Genomic DNA, 19,746 nt, shown 5'->3' on the forward strand with positions numbered 1-19,746 from the left:
GCCAGAACCTGCCACCTCCGTGTGAGGCAGCAGAGACCCCGGGACCAGCCTCCTCAGCGCTGTGCAGAGCCGTGGGACCCCAGGCCTCACCACATGGAGTGGCTGCCAAGGCCCACCTCTGCTTTGCATGGCCACCTTGTGATGGCCATCTTGTGATGACTTGAGGGCATGACACCACCTAGGCTATTATTAGTATAGACTAGAGGCCCAGTGCACAGAATTCATGCAGGGGTGATCCCTCAGCCCAGCCTGCACCCTCTCCAATCCGGGACCCCTCGGGGGATGTCCGACTGCTGGTTTAGGCCCTGAATTGGGCCTAAACCAGCAGTCGGACATCCCTCTCACAAACTGGAACCTCTGATTCCTAACTGCTCACCTGCCTGCCTGCCTGATCATCTCTAACCACTCTGCATGCCTGCCTCATTGCCCCTAACCACTCTGCATTCCTTCCTGATGCCCCTAACTGCTCCCTTGCCTGCCTGATTGCCCCTAACCTCTCTGCCTGCCTGCCTGATGCCCCTAACTGCTCCCCTGCCTGCCTGATCGCCCCTAACCACCTCTGCCTCGGCCCCTGCCACCATGGCTTTGTCTGGAAGGATGTCTGGAAGACATCCAGTCTATCCAGCCTAATTAGCATATTACCCTTTTATTAGTATAGATTCTTATTTCCTTGTTTTATTTTTTATTACACTTTTATTCAACACTATTTTGTGTTAGTTTCATGTACACAGCCACAGGGTACAAAGTAGCTTGTCCGATAGCCCAGGCACCACGTGCACCACGGAGAGTCTCCTGGGGTGAGTTCCATGTGGGCATCTCTGCCCCATGAGTGCCCAGCCCAGCTCCAGCCACCCACACTCCTTGGGCCTGAAACAAGAGTGAGGTCACATCTCAGGTTCCTCAGTTGCATGTCTGGGCTCCAGCGTTTCAAATCTGCGCATTTAATTAGCTGATGGCTTTGGCTTTCTGGATTCCAAACGTCTTCTTCCCTCCCCTTGTTGTTGTGGGTTTATAACATTTTATCCCTTTGCTAGCATTTGGGAGGGTGTCAGGAGGGCTGTGCAGATTTGACTCTTAACTGAACTGCAATTAATTAGAATTTCACAGAAAGGATCATCACCTCATACAAGACAAATGCCAGGCAGATTTTAGAGATTTAAAATCAGCAAATAAAACCATATCGAGTAAAATAGGAATAGTTAGTGTATTCCTGAAGGGCTCTCAATGCCTAAAATTTGTTATAGAATTAAGAAGTGGTGTATAAATGTAATCCTTTCATGTGAAAACATTCTCAAATAAAAATCAAGCACACTTTTAAAAAAATTGACAAAATGTTATGTTAATATGGGTTTGTAGAAATTGCATAACTATTAAAATTGAAGTGGATACATGATTGAAGCATATCATCAGGCTATTCACAGAGCAGAATTATAGCTGAGTCTATCCTTACACATCTAAGTGATGTATTTATAATGATATTCTTTTAAACCAAAGTTAAATCAAGTCTTACAAATTAAGAGCAAAAAATATGTTTTAAGCCTATCAACTTACCGCAGGCTTTAAAAGTTTCCATGTTAGTGGTGCTGGTTGGGGTGAGTGAGACTGGGCTGTGCTGTCGGTGAGAGTGAATCCGTTTCCTGCTTAATAGGCTGTCTGTGAATAGATAGCAGAAGTATTTGGGTTAATTAGATTGTGTTTGTGTGTTATTTCGTTGTTTTGTATCCCATTCTTGGAAATTACTTCCTAAAGAAAATTCTAAAGTGGTAAGCGAGATTGTACTCAATATATTTTAAATGTAAACATACCAAAAAAAGGAGCTAAAAGATTTGAAAATGATAACCATTTAGAAAGTAGAATAAGGTGGGGAACTGGCTGCAGAAGATAATCGTTCAGTATAAAAAGCCTTAATAGAAGTACTTGATTTAAATATATATATGTATATATAGTGCATAACACTGGTAAACAATTCAAACAACAAACCCAACTGTTCCAATTCGAATTATTGAATAATATTTTTCTATTCTGTACTGTCTTTGATGTGCCCAAGTCACATGTTAAATGATTTAGAATGCGCCAATGCTCTTTTTGGGGTTATTTTACTCTTTTATTATCTTCTATGATTATGCCAATATCAAACTTGAAAAAATTGAAGTGTAACAGACGTATAACATCATATTAGTTTCAGGTGTACAATATGATGATTTGATATTTATATATATTATGAAATGATCACCACAGTAAATCTAGTTGCAACCCATCACCACACATAGTTACAATTTTTTTCTCATGATGAGAACTTTTAAGATGTATTCTCTCGGCAACTTTCCAATATACACTGTGGTAATGTTAACTGCAGTCACCTTGCTACCAAGCGTTTCCAAGATCATGATATCACAATCCACTTTGATATTGTTCAAAACTAGTGCTCCGTCGGAATTTTTTCTAGCTGCCCCAGCAAATTTTATCTGATAACTTTTAGGTGAGCCATTTTATCAAAATTTGAGAAAAATATAATAAAATTATCAAATGTAGTGATCATTCAGATGGGACCCTAATATCCTCTAGCCTTTAAACCCTTTGTATGTGGCTCTTCTGCGGTCGCGTTGCCATCCGCCTGCTCTGTCCCTGCACCGGGTCCTGTGGATTGTAAGTGAAAGTCACCGACTGTCACCCAGGCTAGCACACCAGGGGCGTGGTGCCCAGCCCGGACCGGCTACTGGCTTGGAATCTCATGCTTTTAATGAACTCGCTGCATAACTGATCCAGTCACTTCTCACAAAACATTTCCCACCTCTGAGTCCTGCTTTGCCACTCCCTCACACGCACCTGTTCCTGTGAACACCCACAGTGCCCCCAATGGCCCTACTGTGCGCAACCTCTTCTCGAGACCGACCTCTGCATTTCACGTTCCCTCCTGTGCTCAGCCCAAAGCAAAACTCAACAACATTTAAATACCAGCATACTTCTGTTTCCTACATAATTTCTTTCAGAAAACACACAACAGAACTAGGAAAGCCAAGTTCTAGGCTCAGTGCTTAGGAAATGAACTGGTCAGAGAGCTGACCGCATCACAGAATTCTCCTCGGGCCGGCGCAGGGTCCGGGCCATGGCCTCTGCCAGCGGTGAGCACACCTGCCCCGCGGCACCACCATTGCAGGTGCAGCGCGAAGGGGCCTACACAGGAGGCGGCCAGAGTGGGAGGCTGTGTGGAGAGACAGATAAAGGCCTAGTTGGTCGAACCATAGCAGAGTCACCGGCACATGCACATGAGATGGACATGGGTGAGGCTGGCATTGTCCTGGGAGGAATACTGACGGTTATTGCAAAGGCTGCCTTCCCCTCCTTTACCTGTAATCGCTTCCTCTCCAATGGTGTCGGCCCATCAGGTGAATACAGCGAAGTCCTGTCATGAGCCGACAGTGGCCAGTTCCTCCGCTTCCACGACACCCTAAGCCCGAGGCTCTCACGCCGGCCTGAACTGGGCTCAGGACATCGGGCCAGACACCAGGAGCAAGAATCACCCCCCCCCCCCCCCGGGGAGGGCGTGGCCACGACGGGCTCGGTGAGTGCTGGCTGCCATCCACGTGGCCGACGGTGCCTCTCCACCCACTTTTGATAATGTATCTGCATCAAAAATATCCATCTGGCTCATGTAAATGCGGCCTTTAGTTACACTTTCAGAGAAGCAGAGAATAGCACAACGAGCACCCCCTTGGCCTTACCGCAGGCCTGTCCTGGGTCTGTGACCGGCCTTGCTGCTCAGCGGCCTTCCCTGTGGGCCTGAGAGGAAGCAGCTTCCGGTTGGTGGACAAGACGCCCCTGTGGAGCTGATGTCGTCCACGCGGACTTGGCTTTCGGTCGGGCCTGGTGAGCCAGCAGCTCAGCGCGCTGCTGAGGAAAGTGGCTCCCAGTGGGTTTCTAGTTTTGCTTTTACTCTCCCGTCAGCGCCCTTTCCTTGCCCTTTGCATTCCGCATCTTCCCAAGGCCAGCGTCGGGACCTGCCTCAGAGGCTGGTGGATCAGAGATGCTGCCTCCCAGGCCTCCCGCACAGCCGCCTCCTGACTCTCTGATGGGGGAGCGCTGTGTCTGTGTGGCACCCATGTAAGGGGCGACCTCGAAACCTTGTCCTGACGACATGAGGACACATCTGGTTGGTGACCATGCCCACAGTCAGGTGCACAACTGGATTTCAGCATAATTGTTACAGTAGGCATGCAACAGTGACCATGCAACAGTGGGCTTGAAACAGTAGGCATGCAACAATGGGCATGCAATGGGAGTAAACATCAGACACTGAGAGGGCCCTACGGAGCACAGCACGCAGCTCTGCCAGGCGCAGGGAGGCATGTGGGAAGGCAGCGCTGGCACTGAGCTCCCGCGGGTCCTCATGCACAGTGGCCGGGACCAAGTGGCTCTTGTCGCCAGCTCCCCCCAGTGGGGGCTTCCTGTGCACTTGCTCAGTATCACCTGTCAGTTCAACTTCGGGAGAGAGCTGACCCCTGGCCGCTCATTTCCTGGTATTAGGACCCAGGCAATGATGCGTAGGCCCAGACGCATCCTTCCCCCAAAGAGGGAAATCCTCACAGTAGTGCAAGTCTAGTCCTGTGCTGGGTGCAGTCAGCATTAGTTCAGTTCATCCTCAGATGCTCCTGTGGGGATTGGGGTGTCCTCATTTCATATGTGATGGAGCCGATTGAGAGGAGGCAAGCTTCATCCAGTTACAGAGATGGCAACGCCCGCCAGCAGCCAGCTGGATAAGAGCATGTGGTATGTGCACACCATGGAGTGTGGCAGCGTCAGAAGGAATAACATCTCGCCATCTGCGACGGCACGGATGGGCCTCGAGGGCATGATGCTGAGCGAACTAGTCAGACAGAGAAAGACAAATACCATATGGCTTCACTTATATGTTGAATCTGAAAAACAAAGCTAACCAGAAACAAACTAGTAGATAGACAACAAACTGATGGTTGCCAGGGAGGAGCTCTGGGGCTGGGTTAAGGGATTAAGTTGAGGGACTGAGAAGTACAAATGGCAGTTATAAGAACAGCACAGGGAATGCAGTCGGTGATGCTGTGGCCACTGCCCGTGGGCCAGGTGGGTGGAGATTCATCTGGGTGACCACTTAGTAAGATACATGATGCCTAATCACTGGGCTCCTGAAACTAGTATAATATTGTATGTCCACTGTCACTGAAAGGTCAGGAAAATAAAATAAATGAACCGAGCAAGGGCTGAGATCCACACCTACCCAGACTGCGTGCTCTTCCCCGGGGAACAAGGGGAAACGCAGCCAGGCTCCTCCTTCAGCAGGCTTCCCGGGACGCAGGTCACACGTTCCCACAGGAAGCACAGCGGCTGGAAACATTCAGGTCCCGCTGCTGGGACGGATGCCTGCACACAGGTGCTGTCACCTGGTAGGAGGCGTCCTGAGATGCGCAGGGTCGCCCAAGCCGTGGGGAAGGGTCCCTGTGGTTCCTGCTGATCGTCAGGGTGTGACAGAGTTAAAATGTCCAACCTTTCCGGAAAGTTGATTAGTAGTCAAGGCCTCATCCTTGTGGAAAGACGATCAGGCACAGAGGAAAAGCCTGTGGCTCCAGCCTCGCTCACGGAGAGCCCACAGGTTCCGTCCCCAGCGCAGGCAGCGAGGCTGAGAGGGACGTCCTGCGCTCCGCCCCCTCCGCCCCCTCCGCCCCCTCCGCCCCCTCCGCCCCCTCCGCCCCCTCCGCCCCCTCCGCCCCCTCCGCCCCCTCCGCCCGCTCCGCCCGCTCCGCCCGGGCTCTGCAGAGGAGGGAACGCCCAAAGGGAGCCGCACTCAGACACTTCAGCTCGCCCTGGTTTTGTCATTTTGTTTGTTTCACAGCCACCGCCCTACAACAGGGATAGCACCGTCCATCATGTTAAAGGGCAGCAGCCTGGTTCCTGAGCGACAAGCAGGTCCCTGTGGTCCCTGTGGTCCCTGCTGCGTGTCCAACAGTGAGGCGGCGCTGGCAGCTACACACAGGACGCGCGTTCACGTCCAGCAGAGTGGACACTCGGCTTAATGCGCACAGAAGCCACCGGCTCCACAGACGCCGGTCACGAGGGGCAGCACCTGGGCTCCGGGTGAGAGCGCCCTGGGCGTCCTGGGTCCTGCCCCGCGTCCTGTAGGAGCGCGCTCCTGCCCTGCAGACTTTTCCAAGGAGCAGTTCAAAGTGTTTCTTAGGGTTGTGTTGTGGGAGCCCCACTCCCATCGGGGGCGACATCTCCTCCGGGAGAATCCCCGAAGGCTCTCAGGGCAGAGCCTGCGCCAGGCCGGAACGCACCAGGGGGAGTGAGCGCCCAGCAGCCCCGAGCTCGTGGGCAGAAGCCAGGCCAATGGAGACTGAGCTGCTGCGCCCAGGCGCCCACACCTCTGTGGTGCCAGTGAAGAGAGCTCGGAGACGGCCTCCACAGACACCTCCTCAGGGATCCCAGCACGACCGGGAGCAGAAGAGGGAGCAAAGGTAAGGCCATTCGAGTCGCCATCGCTTGCTCTGAGCGCCAGGGCCTCCTGGACCCTCACGCGCACCCCGCGCTGCAGAAGAGGACTCAGGTGAGCCCTCCTGCTCCACATTGAATCAGGAGCCACGTGTTTACTCGCTTTTGGACAGGCAGCTGCCTAGATGCTGGGATTGAGCTGACATAGCGCTGGGACGTGAATGCAATGTTGTGGCGCCTTTAAGACGATTTTCACTGCGAACCAGGGCTTTTGGAAACCTGTGGAATCCGAAGGTTCTTCTGAGGAATTCTCTGATTCTGACACCTGTATTTGACAAACTTATTTGTTTTAACAGTAGCTTCTGCTGAGGGCAATGAAATCATCCGAAAAATTTAGCAACAGCTTCTACTTCTTTTGCCAAATAAAGAAAAATAATGAGCTATCCAGCAACCTAGTCATGTAATCACATTTTCCAATAGTGAGTCAAAATGTAGATGAAATACAAGAAATTTGTTTCTATTTGAGGTAATCGTATGCATTTTATACATTCAACATGTGGTCGTTGAGGATACAACTCAAAATGTTTAATAAAGCACTAAATAGCATTTATGTCTCTAATGATGGCAGTTTCTAAACCCATAATCGTGACTTGCATTCAGGCCCTCAGGAATTTCCAAATAATATTTTTAAATAACAATTTTTTGTTTTGTAAATCAAAAATCACTTATGTAAGCTAATTTAAGAAGACCAAGCATTGTGAATTAATATTTGAAAAGCTGATTCATAAAATATTGACAGGAAGGGGAGACAGGAGAAAAAGGGGTTTTAAAGTCTCGTGTAAACATGCTTTTAGGGCTCCGAGTGGCCCGCCATCCTGCGAGGCGGCCCTGAGCACCCCTTATGTCCCAGTTCTTCAGTTTACATGCTCCATTGAAGTCTGTCAGGTTCACACTTGGATAGAAAGCAACTGGGAAAGTTGTTCTGTGATTCCATTGAGCTCTTTTCCTTGATCCTTAACTCATCCCAGGAGTGAATCCCTCAGGCTTCAGGTCTCAGACCCAGCAGGAGCAGAACCTGCACCAGGGACGGAGAGGAGGCGGGAGGGACGGGCAGGAGCCTGAGGCTCCCCAGCACCCGAGGCTCCCCAGCACCTGCTGGGGTCCAACCCCAGCAGGTCCAGGGGTCCCCAAAGGTGTGGACGGAGTCGGTGAAGAAGGAATGACACAGAGACAGCGTTCAGTTGATCAGCAGCCTAGCCAGGATCTCTAGCCAGGATCTCCAGTCAAGTTCTGGTCTGGATCTCCAGCAAAGTTCTGCTGTTTATTGTCTTGTTACATCCATATTTATACCAGTTGATTTTAATCCTGTCAATTTCTATTGCAAAGGGTAGGGCGTTTCTTATCTCCATTCCAGGGAGTAAAGATTATGTAGCTTAAGCGTGATTGTTTGTAGTTAAAGTGATTAACTACCCGCCTGGCACTTAGTTAAGGAGTTTTATCCCCTCCCTGACTTCAGGGAAAAATCCCTACCTGGGGAAACAACCTTTCAGAGAGGTGACCTTGGTTAAAACACACAGCGCTAAGGGGAGCAAACATATTAAGAACAGTATGCTATATACGCCAGGTCCCTTGAAACATATGCTGTGCAGATGTTTCTTTCCTGCAGCGACTGTGTCAAGCAGCAAGGATGGACCGGCTTCCGGCAAGCACCCACAGCTCCCCAGCACCCATAGCTCCCCAGCACCCGAGGCTCCCCAGCACCACAGCTCCCCAGCACCCACAGCTCCCCAGCACCCACAGCTCCCCAGCACCCATAGCTCCCCAGCACCCGAGGCTCCCCAGCACCACAGCTCCCCAGCACCCACAGCTCCCCAGCACCCACAGCTCCCCAGCACCCATAGCTCCCCAGCACCCACAGCTCCCCAGCACCCATAGCTCCCCAGCACCCACAGCTCCCCAGCACCCATAGCTCCCCAGCACCCACAGCTCCCCAGCACCCATAGCTCCCCAGCACCCGAGACCCCCCAGCACCCACAGCTCCCCAGCACCCATAGCTCCCCAGCACCCACAGCTCCCCAGCACCCACAGCTCCCCAGCACCCATAGCTCCCCAGCACCTGAGGCTCCCCAGCACTCATAGCTCCCCAGCGGGCTCTCAAACACTATTCAAATGCTGTGCACTTTTCAGACATCAGACCAAGAGGAGTGCCTCAGGGGGCCTGGAAACCAACCCCTGAGGTCCGTGGCCCTGCCCCCTGCATCCCCATGAGACGTTGGAGGATCCCTGTGTCCTGTGCTTTGGTGGCACCGTGAGCCTATGAGCATGTGTGTCTATGGGAACACAGGGCCTGCCTCTGTCAGCTGGTGGGTCTGTGCGGTGTCTGTTGTGGGCAGCTGTAGCCAGGGAGCTGGCCTGGGGGTGTCTCTGAGGGAGCTGGCCTAGAGGTATCTCCCTGGGAGCTTCAGTTTGATGTCCATTCACCCAGGGGAGAGCCCGGCTGCAGAGCCTCAGAGCTAGACAGTGGCCGGAGTCCATCTCCCCGCCCTCTCCTCTGATTTAAATGTGTCACCTGCAGCTGAAATTGTGCAGACAGAGCAAAGGCCTCCTTTTGAGGTGCCTAGTTAATTACAGCAGGGACCTAGGTGACGGGGATCCCTGTGCTGCCCATACAGTCACTATGACCCCAGGGAACCATGTCCACGCGTGGCACACCTGACTCGGTGAGGTGTCGTAAATGTGTCCCTCCACGTCCCGCGTGGTTCAGGGTTCACACAAATGAAAGAGAAAAGACAAGAGATAATTTGGGAATATTGGGAGGCCAGGCGGGTAAGTCCAACTCAAGAGGAAGGACTTCCACCCGTGCTCAGGCCGCAACGACCTTTTATAGTCAGAGGTAAACAAGGCAGTGGTCACCACAGTTACACAGTTCTTGTGAGTTTCACCTGTTTTGACCATAGTTACACTCCCTGCACTTCCCTCAGCCCATTAGCTTCCCAGGTAAGATCTGGGGAGTGTTATAAGGTCAAGCCTAATTATGCTAAGAGGACTGAGCCCTCTAAGCTAGGACTTGTTTGTGAGTTTGCCAGCAGGTCAGTCCGAGGCTCAACCCTATATCGGTTCCCCACAGTGGGACTCAAACAAACGTGAGGCCTTACATTTCAGGAAACAAGATTTTACAGAGGGAGAGAGACAGGAAGAACAGACAGAGTAACCGGTACTGCACGTCAGCGTATGATCTTATCAAATAGAAGATGAAGGCACAGAAACCCAGCTTGGCCATGTGGGTCAGTCTCCTGCCGCTGCATTTCCCCATCGAAGTGTTCATTTCCTAAGAGCAAATGCACTGCATGATGAAAAACAGACTGAGTTACAAAATACGAATCTAGGTCCCTACCCCGTGGTGGCTGAACGCGGGCAGGAAAGAGGCCCATCGTCCAAACGCAGCCCCGCTCTCTGCCCTGGTCCCACAGAGCAGCCTTCTCCCGCACCAGGTAGGGGAAGGGAAAGAGGTGGGGGGGGCAGCCGCTTTGCCTTCAGGGGGTAAAATGAATGCTGAGGCCAGACCATGGTTCCCACAGGAAGCCTGGGGGTCCCCCTCAGAGCCCTGCCCCTCACCTGTGGGCATGACTTCAAGGGCTGCTGGGAAAATGGGGGTGAAACCGGGGAGCCTCTAGGTTGTCCACCAGGGCTGCAGGCAGGGCTGGGCACCGTCAACCACCGCACAGAGGGGCTGCCCCAAAGCCTGATGGGAAGAGGAGGAGGAGGATGGTCTACCAAGTCCTCAGGGCACAGGACCTGGGTGTTGGCGCCGTGGCCTCTGAGCCGAGAACGTTTCCATGCAGAGAAACCATCACTGAGGGACACGGGTGACATACTGCTCAGACCCCGCGCCCTCCTCCGCAGCTCCCCTGCCTTCCTCCCTCCTCCTGCCCCTCCCCTGCTGTTCCCTGTCCTCATGCCCTTCTGTCTGACCACCAGGCTGTGCACATGAAACTAATATAAAATAATATGGAATGTCAACTACACTTGAAAATATATTTTAAAAATTGCTGTGACCAATGTCAAGGAGCTTAGCAATTATGTTCACTTTGAAGCATTTTACAGGTCAGGGCTGTCTTGCAGCCGCTGTGGCTGGTCTTTGACCTGTTTGGGTCAAAGCGAAGGGGGCCGGATGATGTGAGGAAGCCAACAGGAGAGAGTCCCCTCCCATCCGTCCCCCAAGGGCCTCCAAACGGGGCCTAAGAAGGGTCTTTTCAACCCAAAATATGGCGAGACTTCCATTTACCTGTTAGCAAACAGGACGACTTCTGAGTGTGACAACAGAGCTTCCTTTCAGGCTCAGCGGTCCTGGCAGCAGCCATAGCTGCTTGGGGGTAGGGGAGAGCCTCCGTGGGGGCTATCACTGCTTGGGGGGACGGGGTCCTCCGTGGGGGCCCTCGCTGCTGTCTCCCCCATCTCCTGGGTCCAGCTGGGGGCAGCTGCTTCTCCTCACTCTGTGAGAACAGGACCTTCCTTTTCAGCAAGGAGCTCTGGTCTGACCCGAGGGGCAGCCTCACTCGAGGAACAGTCTCCTCGGACCCAGAGTCCATGACTGCGGGCGACCCAGTCCCCCCCCCCACCCCCCCGGCCCCGAGCTCCCGGAACCCAGTCTGCGACGCGAGTGCCTGTTTCCCGAAGGAGCAGGCAGCAAGGCTGCTCAGCGTGTGCTACTGACCCTGCGCACAGGCACAGCGCGAGGTTCATCCGTTGGCGGGGTGGGGGCCTGGGAGCCCGCTGGCCGCTCCTAGACTGTCTGCCCGATGACACACGTTGTCTGTTTCTCTTCCGTTTCCCTCCTCTGCTTCCGTGGGTTTCAGCTGCACCTTTCGTCTCCACTGACTTCCCCAGGGCAGGGCTCAGGCCTGAGCTCTCTGTGTCCAGGCAGCAGAAGAGCAAGCACACAGGCCCCAGGGCCACGCCACCCACATGCATGCTCGTCCTGTGCGGGTCCTGAGCCAGGGCGCCTCAGGCCGCTGCCCGGGGACTGTGGACGCGGCCAGGGCGGCCCCGGTGTGCCTCCTGGTGGCTCCTTGTCAGGCTCAGCCAGTGCGAGGAGTGGCTGCATCTCCCAGGCCACAGCCGCTGGGCTGCAGGGGAAAGACTCAGCAACTGTTCTCACACGGGTTCCAGGAGCCTGTGTGCACTGAGCTCGCAGAACTGAGCTCCCCACCCTCCTTACCACACGCACATTCACCACACACACATACACACACACTCACACACACTCACCACACACACATTCACCACACACGTACACAGACACACACTCACCATACATTCATACTCACCACACACACCCACACACACACTCACACACAGACACACTCACACACACACTCACACATACACACCCACACACACACTCACACATACACACTCACATACACACACACTCACATACACTACACACTCACACATACACTCTCTCACCCACACACACACACACACACACACACACTCACACACACACTCACACATACACACACACACACTCACACACACACACACACTCACATACACACACTCACATACACTACACACTCACACATACACTCTCACACACACACACACACACACACACACACCCCTGCGGTCCATGATGCCTTTCTGTAAACACTGCGGAAACATAACTAGTGGCCGGGCTCTTCCCTGGACACCGTCGCTCAATGGAATTGATGTGTGTGCCACTCCCTCACGCATGTTGTCACTCCCTCTCCTGTCTGGACAACCAGCTCTGCAGCTCGACCCCACGAGAGAGCAGGAGTGGAGTCCTGACAGCATCACAGAACGAGCCAGACTGGGAGACTGAATCCCTCGTTCCCACCCAAACGCAGGCCCTCGCCTCTGGAAGTGCCATTAGCCAGGCTATCTCCCGGCAGGACAGGCCGGGCAGCCAGGCATGGGCCGCGGAGAGGCATGTGCGGTGACTTCTTCCCCTTCAATTCATGGAGACAGGTTCTTGCCTCAAATACCCACAAATGTCGCAGGAAGAGGTGGAGAGAGCGTGGGTGGCGTTTGCTCGCCATGCAGCCCGCCTCACCCATGGCTTCCGAGCGCAGTGACGATTGCTTCTTTTTGGGGACACAGTAAAGCATAGACAGAGGGGGCTGTTGGCCAAATTCCCAGTATGACCCCCATCACCCGGCCCCAGTGTGTTCACCTCAACAGGGCGATGCTTTCACATAAACAGAAAAAGAGCAAAGTAGTTCTGAGTTTTATGCTGCAGTGCGTGGGACTAGAACACATCAGCTGCAGGCACAGGACTACCCGTGAAGACTGAAGTCCCAAGGGGCAGAGAAATATACGTTCACCCCGTGGACATCCGTGCCATAGACAGAAGTGACGCGCAACATGAGAGATTCACATGATAATGAAGAGTTTTCCAAAGTACATGCATCTAAGCAAGAAAGCTGCACGGTGCGATGCAAATATTAAAAAGAGTGAAGAAGTGCCAGTGGCGTGGGACTGTGGGACGGCGACACACGTCAGTCGTCAGACGCGGACGGTGACGGGCCCTCTGGGACAGTTGCCACTCTCTCCCCGTCTCGGTGTTGGCGTCACCAAGGGCTTGAAGTCTCGGGTGCCACTTGGTCACTCTTCCTGGGGGGCCTCCTCGTGCCCAGCCCTCCCCTCCGAGGAGGCCCCTGTGTGCCCACGTGTTTCCCTCGCCTCGACCCTCGCAAAGATTGTGCAGAACTCATTTCATCTTCAGGGGGAGGGAGGGGGCGGGAAATGAGCCTGGAGCTCCCTAGCTTTCTCTTGTGTGCCCCCTAAAATGGTTTCTCTGTCACACTCCACGCCCCGAATCCTGGGATCTTTCCACACCTCCTCCCACTCAGCAGCCTCTCTGCTGTGGGTCCCCTTTCCTCCCTGGGAATGCTTGTGGCTGGAGGCTGCTCATCCTTTTGCCCTCGACAGGGATCCCCAGCGACCCCTTGGCCATGGGTGGCAAGGATACAAAGCACAGCCCAATTTCAGTTTGTGCCAAAGAATACCAAGCACATGGGGTCCTGGTCCCTCTAAAGTAGAGTCATTTGCTTGTGGGTGATTTTTCTGTTTTAAAGGCCTACAGCTTGCTCCTCTTTGAATGTGTTTTGAGGAGCAATCGCTGCTGACTAAGAAAGGCGACAAGAGTCTCCATTGTGGATCCTGTTCCAAATTGCTACTCACTCGTAAAATAAACATGAGACTTCAGAATCCTAAAGTAATTGACAAGCTCAGTGCTCCTCACTGATGAGGGATACAGTCCAGAGAAGCCAAACATCTATGCACCCCTCCCCCACTTGCCCGCCTCGGTCCCCTGGGCCACCTGCAGGGGCTTGCGTGCTCCACTCACAGACCAGCCGCTGACCACCTCAGCGATGTCCACAGGGGCCCTGCAGGAGCCCTGGGACTTCATTCCAACCACACTCCTTCCCTGCATCTGCAGAGCCCCTGGCGCAGTGGGACCAGGCTGCCGCTGGTCCTGTCCCAACAGACGAGCCCCTTCGGGGTCACATGCCCCTGAGGTCCTGCTTGGGCTCGGTAACCACCAGGGAATTGGGCAGCAGCATCGGCAAACGTTTTAAAGAAAAGTGCCCCAGAGTCGGTCCCTCGTTACAACCTTCCATGGAGATCTGACCTGAGCCGGGGCTGGGGCTGAGCACCCGCCGAGGAGCAGCTCAGGGTCCCCAGGTGCGAGACTCACAGCCAATACCCACTGGGAACCCGGGAGGCCCAGCGACTGGCAGCCAGCACAGCCGCCCGCCTTCCCTCCCATCCTGTCACACGGGAAAGCTGACTCACTCTCCATACACCTGCCAACTGGCCCCGTGTTCAGAGTTTAAAACATTGCTGACTTTAGCTACGTGAACCGGTGGTGGAGAAATCGCCTTTGACGCGGGGGTGACAGTCATGTTCAAACCCAATGCTGCTCCGAGCAGGCGGGTGTCAGAGGGCCTGCGGGGCGGGTTTGCTCTAACGTGTATTTTGATGGAGAACTACGTGCAGCTAAATCCTCTCCTGACCGTCCCCCTGTCATGCCTCACCCCTAAGAGACGGCTCTGAGGGGGCCTTGGATCATCGGAAGTGTCTGCACGGAATGTGGAGGCCATGATCACACATCTGTGCTGGGCCACCTGCCCACCAGCACCTGCCCCCAGCCGCGGACACCCAGCACCCCCTGAGGGAGCTACCCACCCCCCCTCCCCGCCATCAGCCGCCTGCAGCCACCTCAGTGACACGGGACAAGGCTGGTGACAAATTTCCTTTGGAGACTTTCCATTTGTGTTTGGAGATTTGCTGCCTGTCTGTCACCTACCTGGTCCCCACTCCGGGCACCTGCAGGGAGGCCTCCGTGGGGAGGGCATGGCCTCTGGGGAGGGCACACCCTCAGGCTCCTCCAGAGGCTGCCCTTCTCTTAGAAACTCATGGCCCCTGAGACTGAGGTGCGGTGCCTGGGCTCTAAGATGCTGGGCCGGGGCTCTCAGTGAGAAGGGCTGGTTAGGGTCACAGGAAGCTTTGTTTCTAAGGGCAGATATGCTGGCGCTGTGTGTATTCAGTCACATTCTCAAACCTGCCTCAGGCCCTGGGAGGGAGTGGCCATGACCGAATGCCCACCTCCAGCTCCAGGGGAGCAGCCCTGTCCCCCAGGGCTCTTCCCCCTGCCAGCTCCTCCCACTTGGCTCCGTTTTACACACAGGATGCGAGGATCCGTGTGCTTGGAAACAGAGCGCCGGGTGCTCACTTTTCGCTTCCCTCCCTCAAAGGTTGCAGGTAACAGCAGTTTTACCCGAACCTTCACATCCCACAGGACCATTTACCCACTGGCTTTCCTGCTGTGCGCACTACACCAAACAAATCACGTTGTTTGGAACTTTCCCAAACTGAGGAAAGGTGGTAAATGCAGAAGCGGATGGAGTGGGGGGAGCGCAGCGCAGGTGGGGGTCTCCGGGCCTGGCTGGGCCTGGACAGGGCAGCGGGCTGCGAGCCAGTCCTGTGATTCGTGTGCGAGACCAATGGTCAGTGAGGAAAGACACGAGTATTTATTCACATCCGCAGCCTGAACAATGTTCTGAGCGTTTATTTCTAAGCTGCTTCAATACTGCGAGCCTGGCTGTCGGGTGGCGTGACGGCAGGCCTCTGGTTCTGACACAGCGTCATTTCCCGCTTATGGCGATGGAGCCCTTACTAACTGAGACTGGGATTCGCTGACCTGATTGCCAGTGTGAGACGTAAGTCAATCGGCATAAACAGTGGCCGGATCCAGTCCACTCTGACCCCCAGGCACTGGCCCTGACCATGAGCACAAGTGCCTGTCCCTCTAGCAGGACTCCAGGAGGCTGGTATCAGGAGTCCCGAGGCATCTTCGGGTACTCGGACAGCCGTGTGGGGACGCTGCCCACGCGGAGACCACGTGACTGGGCTGAGGGAAAACCTGTTTTAAAGGAGGCAGCAGAGAAACCAAAGCCCAGGCTGCCTCCACCACGCCCTGCGCTCCCTCCGGTGGAAATGGCAAGCCCAGGAGCCAAGAAGCACCTGAGCCCGCAGGACACAGGGCCCAGGTCGCAGCGCCCTGCGACAGACCACATGCTGGCTGTGTATCCGCACGTGGCAAAGTGGCACGGGAACACTTTCCAGGTTGTTGGCTAATTCAGTAACTTCAATTCTGTGGTTGCTGCATTTCTGTAAACTGCAGTCTGCAGTGTGAGTCCGCTGGCCACGCCCACGGATCCTTCCCTAAACACCAGCTGGGGTTGATCTGGGAGACAGGCAGGTGCTCCTTCGCCGACTGTTCCTCCTCCCACCCAGTGCTCGCACTCCCAGCACTGGCTCCGGAGGCTGACCCGCGAGGCCTTGACCCTGCCCTTAGCGGCTCCAGGAGGCTGACCGCCCCTGCGAGGCCCTGACCCTCACTCTGTCTGTGCGGATATAAAGGTATCGGGCAGCCCTGTGGCTGCTGTATGGCTGTTCTCTCCCTGGCAGCGCTGTGGCTGCTGTGGCCTTGGTAAGGTCTCCGCCAGCCTGGAGAGGGCGTGTCTGCAGGCGACGCTCCTGGGAGAGGGCCCTGAGCAGAGGAGCTCCTGTGACCTGTGACCTGATCGGGGCCTGGAGCAGCGGCTGCTCTCAGAACAGCCTTCCTGGCCTCAGGGCTCAGGGTCACTGTGGCCACGGCTCTGCGTGGGACTGACGTTCTCTGCCAGGCGGGTGCTGCTCATGCGGTTCCTGGGCGCCAGGCTTCTCCGGAAGCACCTGGGAGGCAGACGGACCTGCGAGGCTCCACCTGCCTTTCTGAGAGGCGCCCTCAGCACCAGGATGCGGGCTCCTCAGAGAGTCTTCCCTGTAGGGTCCGCACCCCCCTCCCCACCCCACCCCCGGCTCCCCCACCCCCCGCCTCTCCCTGGTGCCAGCGGGGCAGGGAGCGCTGTCTGTCCCGTCCCCTGTCCGCAGCCATGAGATGTCGCATGTGCGTGCCTGCCCACCTCCTACCAAGGACATCCCTTCTGAACAGGGACTTGGCCAGGTGGCCACTGGCCCGACACCATCAGTAACACACCTGAGCCGCTGAAGGTGAGATCCAGCGTCTTTCCCATGCTCCATGCCCCAGAGCTGCGCGCACAGCAATCCCAGGGCAGGGCACCAGCCGCTCGCTCCCCTGGTCGGCGCATCCCGGGCAGCAGAGCCGCTGGCGGACAGGGCCGGACTGGGTTCTGTCCTGTGTATCAGAAGCAGCTACAACCTCCTGGGGCATTCTTCAAGTTCTTAATAGAGGATGGTTTTGTGTTCAGAGACAGGGCAAAAACATGTTTTATGGCTCCCAGTGGGGGTGACCAACCACAGAACGTGCATAGGAAAGGGTGACACAGCATGTCTGCTTACCCTGCCCCGTCTGAGCTCCGGGTCTGAAGGCCACTTGCATTAACCCCTCTAGCCTAGCTAAAGAAACTTAGATCTCCTTAGTCTAGGACCCCATGCTTTTTATTAACACAAATTGTGCTGAGGCAGGTGGAGATATACACTTCAAAGGGTAGGGTTTCTATACACAGTCCATTGTCAGAATGGAAGAATTTGCCTACTGTTGTTCAGGTGTTTGGCCATTAGGAGGCAATAACATGTAGATTAAGGTGCCCTGAGCTGTCTGGCAGCAAACAATCAATTTAATGCATCCTTTTCAGGTTTGGGGAAATGCCATCAGCCATTCCCACAGGCGGTAACATATGCGACTCAGCCCTTGTTGAGTCCCCAAGTTCCATCAACCTTTTGATGAAACTGGCAATTATGACGTGCTGGAACCGGAACTGCCAGTGCCTCGCCCAAATTCACTGTTGAAACCCTGCCCGCTGCCCCCAATGTGATGGGTTAGGAGGCGGTGATTAGGACATGAGGCTGCACCCCTCATGAGTGTGTGCTAGGGGCAGGGGCCTGACAAAAAAAGAATTACTAAGTAGGCTGAGGGGCAGGGACCATGGGAGAGAAAAATTGCTAATTATCTCGCTAAAAAAGCAATGTGCTATGATTGAACCCAGCCAGGTGTGACCCTGCTCGTAAATTTTATGTAAACATTTTACCCTGCCAGCACCAGGAACGGCTAATGAACCGCTTTGCAGTTTGTTTTTTCTTTTTTTTAAAAAATACTTTGTAGTGTTGCAGATAAAAGGTCTTGCTATACTCTTGGTCTGCACTGCAAGCTGTGGGCTCTTACGGGAAGCACACGGCTAGCAGTCAGCTGGTCAGCTTAATAAAGGCTCTTAAAATTTAAATTCTGAGTCGGTGGTCTATCTCGCTGAGCTAACCCATAACAAGTGGGATTAGTGTCCTGGTAAGAGGAGACACAGTGCTCCCTCTCCCTCACCCTCTCCTGGTGAGTCCTTGTCTGCTCTTCAGGGGCGCCTCAAGGACTTCTGGACCATGCAGAACTGTGAGATGTGCATGGTGGCTACTGCCACACACAAAGTTGATTTAAAAATTGGCTATAGCCCGGGCAGTGTTGCTCAGTGGTTGAGCGTCAATCTATGAACCAGGAGATCACGGTTCAATTCCCTGTCAGGGCACATGCCTGGGTTTCAGGCTGGATCCCCAGTGCTGGGCGTGCAGGAGGCAGCTGATCAATGCTTCTCTCTCATCATTGATGTTTCTGTATCTCTCTCCCTCTCTCTTCCTCTCTGAAATCAATAAAAAATATTTAAAAAATGTAAAATTGACTATAATGTTTGACCTTAAATAAGGTCTGTTAGTTCAATAAAAATTTTTAGAGAATACATACAATTTGAATATATTCAGTTGAAAAAATAAATCTATAATAATAAAAGTGTAATTTGCTAATTAGACCAAACAGCCAAACGACCTTCCAAACATCATTCCGGATGTCCTTCCAGACAAAGCCACAGTGACAGGGGTTGAGGCAGGGTGGTTAGGGGTGATCAGGAAGGCAGGAAGAGTGGTTAGGGGCAATCAGGCAGGCAGGCAAGTGGTTAGGCGCAATCAGGCAGGCAGGCAGAGGGGTTAGGGGTGATCAGGCAGGCAGGCAGGCAGGCAGACAGACCATCGGTTAGGAGCCAGCAGTTCCAGATTGCAAGAGGGATGTCCAACTGCCAGTTTAGGCCAGATCCTACAGGGATCCCTGCGGGATCGGCGAGACAGGTGATGTGTCTCTGCCCCCAGCTAAGGTCTGGGAGGTCTCACTGGGCCAGGGGATAACTGAGGGTGAGTGGGATGCGGTCTCTCCCCGCTTAGCTCCCCTTCCTGTCATCTTGGGGCCCCGAGCTCTCCAGCAAGCGAGTCAGGTGATCACCATGGGATCAGCGCGCTGCACTCTTGGCAGGGGCCTGGCCTCCATCTGCCCAGACAGAAAGCATTCCCACTGAAAAGACACACGCAGGACAAAGCCGTCCCTCCACACGGCGACCTCTCAGCCTCGTCTTCAGCACCAGGCTCTCTCCCTGGGGAAGCCGCTGTGCTTTGCTCAACTTGATTTGTAAGTAAAATGAGTTTCCAGTGCAGAGATGTGAAGTCTGAGCCGGGCGTCACACACAGTGTTACACTGGAGGTAGTCAGTGCCATTCAGCTCCTGCGGGAAAACAGCTGGTCGTATCTTCTGGCGGCATCCAGGAGTTTTCATGCCGTGAGATACGAGTGGGTGTGGGTATTGCACATTAGAAATTCTAGACAAAGAGCTTGTCTCTCAGGGCCTGTGCCCATCGAATGCGACCCTTCCCACCTTCTTCTCTGGCCGCAGAGCAAAGTGTCCTTATGCTCCTTAAAGTCGCCCTT

At 54.2% G+C, this 19,746-nt stretch overlaps 1 long non-coding RNA gene across 1 annotated transcript; it reads right to left on the minus strand.

Annotated features, from left to right (window-relative positions):
- Positions 1–694: 694 nt before the first annotated feature.
- Positions 695–5,628, minus strand: LOC118670484. The gene is made up of 3 exons (XR_004972352.1): positions 5,252–5,628; positions 1,552–1,653; positions 695–867 (listed from the first exon to the last, which is right to left on the minus strand). It is a non-coding gene; the product is annotated as an uncharacterized LOC118670484 (long non-coding RNA).
- Positions 5,629–19,746: the final 14,118 nt, after the last annotated feature.

The sequence above is a fragment of the Myotis myotis genome, unplaced genomic scaffold (genome assembly GCF_014108235.1).
Source record: "Myotis myotis isolate mMyoMyo1 unplaced genomic scaffold, mMyoMyo1.p scaffold_m19_p_16, whole genome shotgun sequence".
Classification (NCBI taxonomy): Eukaryota; Metazoa; Chordata; class Mammalia; order Chiroptera; family Vespertilionidae; genus Myotis; species Myotis myotis.